This window comes from Siphateles boraxobius, unplaced genomic scaffold, assembly GCF_051911475.1.
Source record: "Siphateles boraxobius isolate OS27281-9 unplaced genomic scaffold, OSU_SipBor_1 1, whole genome shotgun sequence".
Classification (NCBI taxonomy): domain Eukaryota; kingdom Metazoa; phylum Chordata; class Actinopteri; order Cypriniformes; family Leuciscidae; genus Siphateles; species Siphateles boraxobius.
The window spans coordinates 33549759-33565566 of record NW_027508699.1 but is presented as its reverse complement, the minus strand read 5'-3'; the positions used below and the strand labels follow the sequence as shown (position 1 = coordinate 33565566).

At 44.0% G+C, this 15808-nt stretch overlaps 1 long non-coding RNA gene across 1 annotated transcript; it reads left to right on the top strand.

Moving 5' to 3' along the window:
- Window positions 1-1087: 1087 nt before the first annotated feature.
- On the top strand, window positions 1088-15558 carry LOC143741745 (uncharacterized). The gene is made up of 3 exons (XR_013205223.1): window positions 1088-1217; window positions 15124-15359; window positions 15471-15558. It is a non-coding gene; the product is annotated as an uncharacterized LOC143741745 (long non-coding RNA).
- Window positions 15559-15808: the final 250 nt, after the last annotated feature.

Below are 15808 nucleotides of genomic sequence, written 5' to 3'. Positions count from 1 at the left end.
TCACTGTACAAGTTGGTTGTTTATAAATGATAGATGCCTTTACATTTTTAGAATGGTGGGCCCACACCTGAGGATGATCATATCTGGGGGTCTGTAGCATCTAAAAGATTAAAAACCCCTAGTTTACAGTACTAAATACACCAATAGTCACCAGTGTCATAAAACAAACCCATTGAGTTATCCCCATCATCGTTTGTAATGCAATAATTATGGGTTAGCTCTGTCTGCCAACTGCAATTAATAGGAACTGGAAAACACTGCAAAAGAGAAAAATGTCTGAGAAAAAGGGAACCACAAACAGTAGGCTAGGCTACATTAAGGTCTGGCAGACAGAGGACAATTGCGTCAACCGAAGGTACATTATGTAGCACTGTCTGCAAATTACAACTGGTTGTCTATGACAGGTTTCTTGATATACTGTTACAGCCAAAGCACTGTCAAATCAACTGAACATAATGAATGTGTGAAAATAATCCCCCTAAGAAATATGCCATGTGTTTGGGTGCCACCAGTGAATCGCAAAAAGAAATCCAAACAACTGTGAAAACCTCTGATTTGTCAAGTGTCAAAATGATAATCATTTACTCCAGGAAGGGCATAACAGCAGCCCTTAATGATATATCTGTGAGACAAGCGAGACAAGCTAACAGGCCTCTGCTCTCAATGGCTGAGTCAGTGTGCTACACCAACCATATTCCCAGTTTCACAGACAAGGCTTAAGACTAGTCCCAGACTAAAATGCATGTTTGAGCGGTTTTATCTAAAAGCAACTTGCACTGACACATCTTAAATATGTCAGTGTCATTGCTTTGTCTTAAGATGCACACCAGTTAGGCCTAATGCTTTTGTTTTTTCTAATGCATGTTAACAAAAGCTAGTTAAAATGCTAAACTAAGGTCTAAACCTGGCTTAATCTCAACCCTGTTTTTGAAACCGGGCCTGAATAGAACAAGGTAAACGTACCGAGTAAAATCGACCATGTGGATGCACTGCACACTAGTGCACAAGCTTGTTTCTAGAGCGTAATGACCGACTGTGACTCAACACGTTTAAAAATGCGACCACGAATGACATGTGCGAGAGCAACGATGAAGAGTTAGATTATTGCCTTCAAAAGGCTTGGAATATTGTTCATTAATCATATGGACTACCACCTCATGGATCCGTTTTATGTATCCGTATGGATTTATGGCAACGTCTTCTTGAGGATGTTCAAGGTATGATAATTTACGTTCATTCATAATTGTTGCACGAATTGTCAAAATAACAGAAAAGCAAACCGCTTTTTTAAAAATGTTGATAAATATGCACATACCTGTTCAATCACGTGAGCTATGGATTTGTCTTGTCAGTTATTCCATTGGGGTTTATAATCCAAAAGAATGCGCATTTGGGTAGTTCTCTTACAAGAGTATCTCTCGTACTGCGTAATATCTTACGCTATGGGGAAAACCTCTTTTCCACGAGATATTGAAGCCAAAAATTATCCTTAATTTTGAATTAATGTAAAACGCTGTGCGGCAGCATGCAGGCATAGGCAAGACGGCTCGCGCGCCTATTGGCTGCCCTGCGGCAACACCAGCAGCCTATCGAGAGAGGCCCTGCGTGACGTGATACCCAATGGGGGTGTTTTGCGCCCATTTCGTCACGTCTCGCCAGAATAGGCGTGGCCTTGGCCTATAAATATGCTCGACAGGCTGATACAAACTGATTTTCATCTACTGACATGCAATACTGCATCGCTGGATCCGGAGTGAGAAGCCGCGCCGTCTGATAGTTAGCCTTCTGCGGGACAAGCCTTCGAGCCTGAAGCCGCTGGCCTTCACCTCGCCGCCTTCAGCCGCCGTACCTGCTACGCTTTCCGGCGTTAATATCCTTTTTCACTGCTAGAGTGTGTGTTCGGCGTCGCGACTCACACTCTCTCTCTCTCTCTTTATCTAAAAGAGCAGCGTCTTTTTAAATACGCTTCGTTCCTGTGGAACTATTGCCATGCTGACTCTGAGGACTTGCCTGGCATTTTTTTTCCGAGTCTGCACTCCCGTCCACTGTAGTGCCGCGCCGCAAAGCGCCGTACTCAGCAGGTCCCGGAGCCTTCTCCAGCCAGTGAAAGCTAGCCGGTTCGCCCGCCAGCTTCACCAGCTTCAATCGAGCTGCTCACTGACGGACAGCGGCCGCCGCGCTTCCGCCATTAGTGATGACAAGATAGCTGCATCTGTAGAGAAGGCCAGCTATTGCCATGGTGACTGAGACTCCCGCCCGCTGTAGTGCTGCGCCGCAAAGCGCCGTACTCAGCGGGTCCCCGAGCCTTCTCCAGCTGTGAAAGCTTGCCGGTTCGCCCGCCAGCTTCACCAGCTTCAATCAAGTCGCTCACTGACGGACAACGGCCGCCGCGCGCCACCGCTTCCGCCATTAATGACGACGAGATAGCTGCATCTGTAGAGAAGGCCAGCTGCTCTATCCTGGCTTAAACGGGCCTGCATCATAACCGCGGCTAGCTTTCTTTACGTTATAAGAAAGCTACCCCGCCCCCCGTGGGCATGCGTCACCGGCAAAATGAGGAAAGAGTGTGTTTTTAGTCCTGCCGAGGCCGGACCAATCTCCATTTCTCAAATATTTCTCAGCTCCTCTTAGTTTGAGCGGCTGAAAATGTCAATATTGCAGCAATGAGCCTGTTGTATAACACACACGCCTGCAAACAAACGCCAACACACACAAAACTGTGATGACGCTCTCTTATCTGCTCGAGCTATTTTAAGCTTTTGTCGTTTCCCCCTGTGGCTCAGTGGCGAAACCCAAAGCCTTTGCACGGGACACCAGTGTTCGATCCCAGCTCTCGCAGCAGATAAAATTTAGTCTCGCATCGGCCAGACTTGCACCGAAACTTTTCGCTCGTTCAGTTCCAAGAAAATGCGACTGTTCCAGTGTATTTTGCAGTAAACAAGCCGGTACCATGGCCCGCTTGCCTGCACACAAACGCCATTTTTACGGCGACCCAGATAAATCCCAAAAAAGACTGTATTTTCTGGTATTCCGGCCAGGGCCAATGGTGTTATGAGTGTTGTAAGAATGCCCACGTCTCAGTGCCCATTCCCACACACAGACACAGCCCGCCACAGTTCAGGGCTAGCACAAATAAAATCGACTCATGTCGATTGTGCAAAAAAAAAAAAAAATGTAGTGAATGTGCCCACGACACAGTGCCCACAAACACTAAACCTGTAAAAACGAAACCGACACACATTCAGTCAGCCCGCTGTCCCACGCCCACATTCCCTCACAGACACGCTCAGCCCCGTGGGGTTTGTCCCGCTCGCTCTCTCTCCACAATCTGTCATAGAGAATTCGAGCGCGACCAGGCTGCCCGCCGTGATCGGCCCGCCTCCCACCTCGCACACTGTAAACACAGTGTTTATGTCTCAGCACACCGAAGCTCTGCGGCCGCCGCTATGCCGCGGCCAGAGCCCGGATTTCATTCTACCTCTAGCTATTCACGCAGAGGAGTGGGCAAAACTTCCCGGGGTATCAGAATGGGTGTTGAACACTATAAAAAGAGGCTATTCGCTACAGTTCGCTCGACATCCCCGCCGTTACACGGCGCGAGTCGAAACCACGGTAAACAATGAAGTATCTCATCTACTTCGAGCCGAAATAGTCAAACTGCTGAGCAAAGGGGCCATAGTACCTTTATCTCAGGCTCAGAGCGAAGGGGGGCTATACAGCAGATATTTTCTTGAACCGGAAAAAGACGGGGGTCTCAGACCCATTCTAGATCTGCGACAGCTGAACAGAGTGCTTATGAAGCGCCAGTTCAGAATGCTGACAACCAGGAAAATCCTTGCGCCAGGGAGACTGGTTTATGTCAATAGATCTGAAAGACGCCTTTCTCCAAAAACAAATAGCCTCACGTCACAGGGGATTCTTGAAATTCGCCTTTGAGGGTCAGGCATATCAATACACAGTCCTACTGTTCGGCCTATCCCTAGCACCCCATACATTTACAAAGTGCATGGACGAGGCCCTCGCACCCCTGAGACTTCAGGGCATGCGAGTTTTGAACTACTTGGATGATTGGCTGATTCTAGCTCGATCACATTCAGAGCTCATAGAACACAGAACCACATCTGTAGAACATACTCGAGCATCTCAATAATCTGGGTCTCACAGTCAATTTGGCGAAGAGTTCGCTGTTTCCCAGCCAGAAAATCTCTTTTCTGGGAACAGTGCGGGACTCGCTGTCTATGAAAGCACGTCTGTCACCGGAGGGTGAACTGGACATTCAGCGCGCCGCAAAATCCTTTCGCCGCGGCTCTATAGTCCCGCTCAAAAGGTTTCAGAAAATGCTGGGCCTCATGGCCTCGGCATCTTCGGTACTTCAGCTGGGCCTGCCTCTGGTCTGTTTCGCCTCAGGGTCGACATGAAATGCGCTTCGGCTCTGGAACCTTGGAAAATAGCTGACTGGTATCAGTCAGGCGTGAGTCTGGGGACTCCCTCGAGTGTGACGGTGGTGTCCACGGACGCCTCAACCTCGGGATGGGGAGCGCTGCTCGAGGGCAGACCATTCTTTGGCCAGTGGTCAGAACGGGAAAAGCTCCTACACATAAACTGTCTGGAAATGCTGGCAGTCGACAACGCGCTACGGCGTGTTTGTCCCCAGATAAAAGGCCACCACGTCTTAGTCCGGTCGGACAACATGTCAGTGGTGGCATACATAAATCGCCAGGTCCCGAAACCTTTACAGGCTGACGGAACGCCTCCTGGTCTGGGCTCAGCACAACCTGCTTCACTGAAAGCAGCGCATGTGCCTGGTCGCCTGAACCTGAAACAATGTCCCAGCAGGGGAAGGGTCGCTGCACCCATAGACGATCCAACTGCTGTGGGAGACATTCGGCAGAGCGCAGGTGGACTTTTTCACGTCCCAAGAAAACACTCACTGTCCGAACTTTTTCTCCAAGAGCAGGAATGCGCTGGCCCACGTATGGCCCTGCTGCCCCCTCTATGCTTTTCCCCCTGTCTCGCTCCTGCCTCAAGTGCTGGAACGAATCAGGGAAAACGGATGACCAGAGCTGATCGTGGCTCCGCTCTGGACGAACCAGAATTGGTTCCCAGTCCTGATGCGGCTGACCAGCACTGCCCCGTGGCCGATACAGGTGAGGAGAGACCTCCTCTCTCAGGCAAAGGGCTCGATTTGGCATCCTCGCCCGGATTTATGGTCCCTACCAGTGTTGTTTTCGTCAATGATGACGATAACGAAATTATTTCGTTGACGCACTTTTTTTATGACGATAACGCGACGATGACTAGCTAAAAATGGCTCCAAGGTGACTAAAACATGACGAGACGTTTTCGAGTTTTCATTGACAAGACGAGACGGAACGAAAATGATTATAAGTCTGACGTTCACAGTGTCATTTCTGCCTATTTTGCGTGAAATCTGTCTGTTTTGAGCAACAACAAAAAAATAAAAAAAAATAAAAAGTATCAGCAATGCTGCCGCTTCCCATCCATAGACTGTAAAAAATAATCCTTGTTTTGGGTACGCCCACCACCCGGCTACCGCCATGCCGCGCGCCTGATTCCACACAACAACACCACACCTGCGTTGGCTGCTGCTAGTCACTCACCACACATCTTCGAAGGACCATGGCAGCGAAGCCAATAAACGGGCTTGGTGGTCGGAAACGCGGGATGATTTATGGACATACTTTTAGTTTCAGTATAATCCAGCGGTTCTCAAAGTGTGGGGCGCGCCCCACTGGTGTGACAGACGTGACAGGTCTCCTACAAACGGGAGGAAATTTTCCGTTTTATGCCTTTATATCTTTATTCTTTCGCGAGTCCGCATCGTCAACTTCATCTTTGCAGCGACACCGAAAACACCAGTTTATTAATAAACAATTAAATGTCTCCTTGCTATTTTTTACACATTCATAATCATTACTTTTGCCGGTTCTTTGTGGCAAGCTTTATGCGTGTGGTCGTGCGCTTGAGTGCGGCAATATAATGCTCATTATCCTGTATAGCCTATTTAAGTAATTAAATTAATATAAAGGGGCGATTTGTTCACTAATGGCTTAAATGAGCAACTACTAGTCGACTAGAAAAAAAAAAAACTTTAGTCGGAGGCAGCCCTTATTCCACATAGTCTCGAACCAGCAGGCCATTCTGTGTTGAGCGCGCGACCCTGAGCGAAATGAGCGAGCGGAGAATTATTCAGAAATGCGCTCTCCGCTCACATACTCTGATCGGAACAAAGGAATATTAAAATAATTAATCATTCGTTTATATCTAATACATTGCCCATACACTACCCATCAATTTAATCCCATATCAAACACAGTATGTCTATTTTATCTATTAAAGAAAAAATCAAGTTTTTAAGTAAAGGCAGAGTGCATTCTTCTTCCCTTTGCCAGATCATATCTCTGTGAGATGGGCTTTTCAGCTGTTGCTTCACTGGAAACAAAGTACAGATCTCAGCTGAACATTGAACATGACTTTTGAGCCACTAATGCAGGGATAAATAGACATGTCTTGCCAAATGGATTTATATTCTTTTCATTCTTTTTGAAAGATTGCAAAGTGGCACTTTTATTTATTTTCTATTTTTGAACTTGATACAAAATTTGACACAGCTGCACTTTTATTATTTCTATTTTTTTAAAGACTACTTTTTTTTTTTTTACAAGAATTGACTAAAACCTTTTTGCGTTTTCGTCGACTAAAACTTGACTAAAAATGTTTTGTTTTCATCGACTAAAACTTGACTAAAACTATTAAGTTTATAAGTGACTAAAATGTGACTAAAACTTAAAAGCATTTGTCCAAAAGACTAAGACTAAAACTAAAAGGGCTGCCAAAAACAACACTGGTCCCTACATGCATAGGCCATCAACGGGTACCCACTAACCTCCCAGAGGGAGTGTTAAACACAATCACGCAGGCTAGAGCCCCGTCTACTAGACGGCTCTATTCCTCAAAGTGGTCAGTGTTTTCTGCCTGGTGTCAAGCACAGGGCTTTTCACCCGCAGACTGCAGGGTTACGGAAGAGCTCTCCTTCCTTCAGGAGCTGGATAAGGGCAGGACCCCATCCACGCTCAAAGTATACGTGGCGGCCAAAGCGGCGTTTGCAAAACCGTTGTCTGGCCAGTCAGTGGGGAAAAACGATCTGGTCGTGCGATTCCTCAGGGGAGCTCGGAGGCTGAATCCTCCCAGACCCCCCTCAGTCCCTCTGTGGGACCTTTCTACGGTTTTTGAAACCATGAAAGGTGCCCCATTCAAGCCAATCCATTTGTCAGACATGAAACAATCGCTCTCAAAACGGTATTCCTTATGGCTCTCGCTTCAGTGAAGCACGTAGGGGACTTGCAAGCGTTTTCAGTAAGCGCGTCATTAATGGAGTTTGGGCCTAATGACTCAAAAGTCATACTCAAACCAAGGCACGGGTACGTGCCCAAATCCCTCAACACACCGTTCAGGGCCCAGGTTATTTCCCTGTGCGCCCTCCCAGTTCATGATGAGGAGGAGGAGCTGTCAGGGCACTGAGAGCTTATGTGTCCCGCTCGTCTGTCTTCAGACACACTGAGCAGCTCTTCGTTTTGTTTGGCGGACGCTCCAAGGGACTTGCCGCCTCAAAACAGAGCCTATCCAGATGGATAGTCGATGCCATAGCGCTGGCTTACACTTCTAAGGGCCTGCAGTGTCCTTTGGGTGTCAGAGCGCACTCCACGAGGGGCATGGCCTCGTCATGGGCGTGGTTTAGCGGGATTTCCTTGCAAGATATCTGTATGGCGGCAGGCTGGGCCTCGCCGTCTACATTTATAAGGTTTTATAACCTAGAGGTTCACGCCTTACAGGCCAAGCTGCTGTCGATCTAGAATTCAGTACTATCTGCCCCGCTGCGCCGGCGCAGAATGCTGAGTTTTGCTTGTGCATCGCTCACTGATCGATAGAACAGCTTCATGGGTGTTGAATAACCCGTACTTATACCCAGTTCAGGCTGAACACGTTCACCCTGTCTGCGTGAAACACTGTTAACATAACTAGCTCCTGTGGGATGCTATTTCATGGGGAATGATGCTTGTAGCCTCTCTTTTCCGACTCTCTGTGAGTCTACGGTGATTATGCACTATACAAGCCCCGGGCTACTGCCCTTGGAACTTTGGTGTCGGATCCCAGTACGCACGGCGTGTTGCATTGTGTTCCCCATAGCGTAAGATATTACGCAGTACGAGAGATACTCTCGTAAGAGAACGTACTCGGTTACTAACGTAACCTCGGTTCTCTCTAGAGAGGGAACGAGTACTGCGTATCTTACCGTGCATACAACAGCGCTGGTTCGCTTCAGTGATGAAAACCAGTTGGTATCAGCCTGTTGAGCGTATATATAGGCCAAGGCCACGCCTATTCTGGCGGGACGTGACGAAATGGGCGCGAAGCGCCCCCATCGGGTATCACGTCACCCAGGGTCTCTCTCGATAGGCTGCTGCTGTTGCCGCAGGGCAGCCAATAGGCGCGCGAGGCGTCTTGCCTATGTCTGCATGCTGCCGCACAGCATTTTACATTAATTCAAAATTAAGGATAATTTTTAGCTTCAATATCTCGTAGAAAAGAGGTTTTCCCCATAGCTTAAGATATTACGCAGTACTCGTTCCCTCTCTAGAGAGAACCGAGGTTACGTTAGTAACCGAGTACGATATCGACGGCTTCTCTTATGATTAGTTATCATATTATCATCATCAGCCATGTCATTTGTTTTACTAAATTTTGCGGTTGTGATGAGCAGCATTATTTGGTGGCCAAACAGACAGAGGCCACTCATGAGCTCATTCTGACCGGCGAATAACATTCCTATTCGTCTTCACATTCCATATGGGTTACAGAATATTCATAAAGACGATCAGGGAAGGTGTTTGATTAAACATGAAACAATGCATCATATCAGGTGTGAGTGAGTGCTTGGTTTATGTGAGTAGATTTATTTTGTCCTGTGAGTTTCTCCACACATGATCTAATGTTAATAAAGCTATAATAATGAATAGTGAAACTTAGACAAGGACAGCTTTTTATATATAAAGATATTTAATGCAAGCCCTGCACATAACGTGCTGACACAAATATGTGGCCAGAAATTAAGAAATTGGTCCCTTCTTTTAGTAAATGGTGGTCATGTTGAACTCGTTCCCTCATTTTGATTTAAAGGTAGGGTAGGCAATTTGAGAGCCTAGCAATAGCAAGCTTGCCTTGAAAGCATGAGATCCCACCCTCCCTTCAGAGCTCTCCAAAGCCGCACCTCCTTCAAAACACATGAAAATATGAGCCTTCAAAGGGTTACAAAATGGAAGACAGCGTTAAACTACCTCATGTCTCAAAGCACATGAAATTACAATAATAATGAACATAAACATGCTGCTGTTTGTTTGTGACACTCGGTAACTGTCTGGCTGTGTCCGAAATCGCAGACTCTCTTGAGAAGTTACTTATTTTGAACAAGTAATTACTTCACAACCACTTAAAAAGTATATAGACCTTATGCAGCAGAGAAACAAGCGTGGAGCCATATTTAGAATTTTGTCTTTTAACTTCCATTTTTGCAGTAGCTCTGTATATTTCTGTGGCATAACTGTCAAAGAGTAATTAGCTGATGAAGTGGATTTACTTATTGTAGAGTTAATGAAAGTTATCATGAGCATTGTAATGATTAAAGCAGATGTCATAACAAATGTCTTTAGACCATAGACTATTGAAATGAGCAGTACATTCATAAATACATAAGATCGCTGTGGAAATACAAACTGGAAGACAAAATACAACGAGCCCAGCGTTATATTATGCATCTATCTATATGATATTTCAATTCCAGATACAGATTAACATTTACAGTTACATTTCAGTCTGTCCCTCACACAAAGTTATCATGACTTCAGAAGACTTGGGCTATAGTGCGTAAATTAAGTTGCATGAGTTAATAGCATTATACTATTATGGCTTTCACATTGTTTTTTTTTTTTTGTTTTTTTTAGATATATAATTAACATTTTGTTCCTTCACAAGTTCTGCTTTTGTGTTCTGCTCACTTTTTGGGATGATTATTTTAATTGAACTAAAAGTAATTTTATTCTATGTGTTTTTAATTTCCAACCCAAGATTTTACTCTGCAGTTACTCTGATGTTTGCTAAGCTAACTTTAAATAATCATTCATCACATTATGCTGAATCATACACCCATTTACAAAGGTCCGTGAGTTAGATCTATTTATCAGATAAGGTTTATACCAACTCTGATATGTTGTACTAGAGGCAAAGCAAAATAAATGTCTGCAACATGCATTTTTAAGTAAAGCACAACTCCAACATTTGCTTTAGCAAACCTTGTATCAAAACCTGGTCATTTCACCGCCTCCTTGTACCAGTCATGCATAATTCCAAATTAAAGCCAGATTACCACACCTAAAGCGTAAATATCATAAGTCTTCTGGCATCTTAAAAGAGCAGATTATCTGCTTCACCGTGCCTGATTTTTCCATCTTACTGTATGTTCCCTTAATGATACCTGTCTATGAGTGTGACACTCCTACCGTGAGCCCCTTGCACACCTTTCATCATGCAAATTAACTTTCAAATATATATGGTAAAATTACTGCGCCAGTAAGCGCTTGAAGTGGCACTGTCAAATTTGAGCCACTTTAGTCATTGCTCGCTGCACTTTCAGGTTTTCATTCACTACCTTTGCCTGTAGTCCATGTGGCATTGACTGTGCGACTAAGCTGTTTAAACGTTCTCCCATTGGTTCTCACGCCGGGTTGGATTCATATTTGCTACTTTCCGTAAACTTGATATGAGGTGGTGTCCTATTGTACTGCCTCTTATCTTATCTGTTTCTACATCGTTATCTTCATCATCTTGAGACATTTCTCCTCCTCTGCAAATCAGTTTCTCTGACTATTTTCTTCAAGGTCATTGGCAGCGATAGTTTTTTTTTTCTCTGTATGAGCTGTAATGCAATCTTTCTGTCATCGTTTATGGTGCTCTCTCTCTCTCTCTCTCTCTCTCTCTCAACAAATCACACTCAAATTCCTCACAGGCTGGTTTGAGATGCAAATCATATTTAAATCTGTCAGTTGCTGACAAGCGCACCACAGGCCTGAGAAACCAAGAGCGACCTATGTCAAGTGATCACAGCATTTCGCAAAACAAGAACAAATTTATGTCATGCAATACCCTTGCTAAGATGCGTTCTCTGGCTTACAGTACAATTCTCAGGGATAAAACTCAATAATGCTACTGATCCCTGATAATCACATGATTAATGCTTCTATCCTACACACTTTTACAGCGAGACAATAGCATTGAATTCCTTCAAGCAAACTTAAAATGCATTATTACCGAATATGTATGAATATACAATGAATATTAGCCCCTGGTTCCCTTTCGTCCTGGGACCTCCGACGTGTCGTCGGGGGAGTTCCCTGACTAATTGGGATCACGGTAGGGAGCCAATTGCCTTTGAGAGAATTAAAAACGAGCCAATAGACATTGGCATGCAAGATTTGCATTCCGAGACCCGCCTACCAGCGCGGGTATAAAAGGCGGAAGTAAGCATTGCGCAATGCTTTTTGCTTCGGAGCCATCCAGTGTGTCTCTGTGTGAGCTGCTGTGTACCGAAGAGTAAGTTAAATTTACGAGTCCTCTTTAAAGAAGAGAAGATCCTCTTGTGCTGGTGTTACGGCACGTTAGTGACCATCGCTTCCTACTGCTGGCCGTTCTCCTCTGTGAAGAAAACAACGAGTCGTTTTAACGGGCCACGTTTTAAATGGCCCCTCTGGCGACCAGACGTAGACAACCTCGCTCCTCCTCCCTCAACACTCTCGATGGCGGGGCGGTGCATGGGTACGAGGGAATCCCCCCAGTGGAGCGGTCTATAGCGATGCAGCTGTTTCCTAAGACCGCTTCCTCCTGGCGGGGTGCCCCTTCACTCCCCTCCCGGGCCTGGAGGTTTTCCTCTGGTCTGACCAGGGATGCCTACATGGCGTGTGGAGACGTCGCTTCCGCCCTGCATGCTATGGCGTTGCTGCAGGTCCACCAGCAACGCCATAGCAGTTGCGAGGGTTACATACTTAACCGAGACGTTATTAGTAGTGCTGATAGAAATAATTTGACACTACTGCAAAATTTGGGGTTGTTAGATTTAGTAATGTTTTTGAAATTAGTCTCTCATGCTTGCCAAGACTGCATTTATTTGATCAAAAATACAGTAATAACATTTCTATTATTATTATTACAACTTAAAATAACGGTTTTCTATATTCATATATTTAAAAATGTAATTTATTCCTACATAGCAAAGCCGAATTTTCAGCAGATATTACTCTTGTCTTTAGAGCCACATGATCCTTCAAAAATATTTTTATGTGCTGATTTTGCTAAAGAAACATTTCAAAAACAATTGTGCAGCTTAATATTTTGATGGAAACAGTGATTTTTCCCCCCCGAGGATTCTTTTGATGAACAAAGTTAAAAATATTTTTTTTCTTTTTTTTTTTACAATTTAAGTCTTTAAGTCTTTGTCACTTTTGATGAATTGTAATGCATCCTTGCAGAAAAGGTTAAAAATCTGCCCGTCGTCCATCCTTTTTTAATAGTTTTTATTTTTTCTACAGAACCCACCTTAGGTATTTCTTTCACCATTGGAGCTGAAAACATGATTGATATGTCAAATTGTGCATGTTTAAAAAGGTTTTTGTGGTTTGTGTTCCAGCTGTTTTTGTGAAGGGCATGCTTTGCTTCGAGTCAATAGGGGATTTTGAGACATTTTTATGTTTGCACCCGTACAGAGGATCTTGTGTGGAAATCCTTAAATAATTCTGGTGTGTATTAAGATACAACAGCCCTAGGCTTCGTCATTTAGAATAATCTGGATTCATCAACATTAAAATGTACAGATGCTTTTCCATCATCGGGCCAAAACATTTTCATTGCTCAACCATTCCATTCCTTGCCGAACCAAGCTCAAGTGGAAATATAACTATATAAAGTTATATAACAGATCCTTAAAGGATTAGTTCACCTCAAAAATAAAATTTCCTAATAATTTACTCACCCCAATGCAATCCAAGATATCCATGTCTTTCTTTCCTCAGTGGAAGAGAAATTACGTTTTTTGAGGAAAAGAATTCTAGATTTTTCTTCTGTACCCTTCTACTATGCACAAACGCAGCTGAGGAAACGCTAGGTCTTTAAAAAAAAAAAAAAAAAAATATATATATATATATATATATGTATATATATATATATATGTATATATACTTTTTAACTACAATTGTTCGGATTGACCTGATCTGCAACGCGCTGGGAACTACATCTTCACGTTGAAAGGTCAGCTCGATGTCGTCGACGTCGGCGCCGGCCAATGGTGTAAAAAAACGGCTTAAACACCATATTTTGTGTGAAAGCCTTAAATTTACGAACACTTGTATGCAATTCTTTTTATGAATGAGGCACACTTTGATCAATAATGATACTACACACAAGCAGAAAGTCAGAGTGCTGTCTTTTTGTGTATTTTAGATACCAACTAAGGTTACAATATAGACTTATTTAGCCTGGATTAACCATTTATCTTGTAAAACGTCCATTTACTTCAGGGACACTGAAATTCACATCCAAAGAGATCTTTAGAAGAACAATGCTTACTACTGCATTTTATGTCAAAACAATGATATTTTTTTCTGACCTCCATTTAAGAAGTTAACCCTTTGAGGTATTTTGGTGGTTGTCCAATGTCACTCTCACTTTTCATGTTCTGTTCTTATGTTCTTCTGCTGTCACCTCCTGCCCTCTCTTTAGCTACACCCTCTTCGCCTTCTCTAAAGCAATTCCTCCTGAGAGCTGCACTCTTGTCATCTATATGTCCAAGACCAAGTCCCTGTGTGGTCCTCGTGACCTCTTCTGTGTACAACAACAAACCTGAGCTGCGCTGTTGCATGTAATAGCATGTAATCACTCTGACCCCATGACCTGTGCAAGTCTGCCGGGATGAGATTGGAAGTGAGCCTCCTATTCTTGTCCTTACTAACTGCCTCCAGCCATCAGACTGAGTCAGGCATCATATTCTCAGTCTTGCCCTCTATGCTGACCCTCAGTTTTTTTTTTTTTTTTGGTATGTATGATTGGGCCCACCTGATTACAGGGATTTAAGCTTGAGATGTCAGAACACATCAGTGTCATTGTCAACCTGATGTCAGTCTTTAGTGAGTGGGGATAAAAAGGTTTGACATGGCCCAAAAGAGTGGCCTGATGACCCGGAGCCTGTGTAAGAAAGTTCCGGGCCAGTTGACAGAACTGAAACTTCATAAGGTACATGATTAAGTTTTAAAGTTTTGAGCACTATGTTTGTTTTTTTACCTGAATTGGTCTGGCTGGCTGGCATATATATATATATATATATATATATATATATATATATTTTTTTTTTTTTTTTTGTCGAGAGTGAGAGTGAATTGCGAAGCATCAATTTCACATGTTGTAACCAGAGAAAATGTTGGCATGAGTGAATTTGTCCTCGGTGGCTGGCTGGGAGCCCACATTTGATCAATCAACTGGTGAGACAGTCTTAATGTTTCAATGAATCCGTCTTTCTGCCTTAATATGATCTAAAATAGGCCAATTTTGTGTGTTCTGTTCATTGTTCATCGTATCTATTTTTCTGGCCTTCAAACCCATTTTCGTTAATTTCAATTAAAGTAAAATAAGAGCAGATAGGATAAAAAAAAATTGAGCAAACAGGCCTGGCTAAATTCTTTTCACATTTTAAGGTAAACAGGTGATAGCGGTCTCAAAGCACAATCAAACACTTTCTTCTGATATGATCCAGTAAATTATTCATCCTTTCCAAATAAAGGTCTCATCATGGCTGTCAAGATATCAGCTTGACACATGCATTAGACCGAGAGATTGTGATGAAATCCACTTGCAAAGCTGTGAAACCTCAAACCTTATGACCTAGGGACTCGCACTTTTAACAGAATGGAAGACAGCGAAAAAAAGAAACAAAAAGCATCATCAGATCAATAACCCTATCCAACTGATTCTCTGTTCTCACTGTGTTCTGCTCTTTGGTCCCATCAGAAAGGTTTTTAGTGATGACAGCATGCAAGATCGTATGGGAGCAGTAAGGCGGTCTTATGGGACGAGGTCTGCTCTACGGTGTTGATTAAGGGCTCACAACGGAGTCTGAAGGGAAAAGTGCACATGCTCTACCCACACTGGAGCGTGCGATCCCACCCGGAGCAGCTGCGGAGGAAGTCTGTCGAGAGTCTGCTCCAGTGTCCGGATGGAGTCGCGGGTTAATGTGGCGTCTCGTGGTAAGAGGGGGGCAGGGGATGTAATTATGCTCAGGCTGAATGCTTACATTAATGAAGTTTTAGAGCTCCACGTTTCCTCAGGCCTCGCTAATGAGCCTTGTGCATAATTAGCAGCTCGCCTGATGAAGTTGTTAGGCTGAAGACTTCTCATGATGACGTGCTCTACAGCGCCACTGATCGGCTCAAAGAAACTCTTGCTGATCAAAAGCAGACTTCACAGATGGCTTTTATTGCATGTGGCACGAGCGATCAGCTATACCAAGCTCTGCCCTCAGGCATCAGAGTGTCTAGTTTGTCTTACAGATCTTACAGATCAGGTCTTGTGTAGTGCAGTTCTGATATTCTTTTACTGGATGTGCGTTCAGCCCTTGAAAATACAGCATGAATGACATTCTACTAATTGCTGCAATGTTCAGGCCACCCTGATGAAAACTCCTGCACATGTTGTG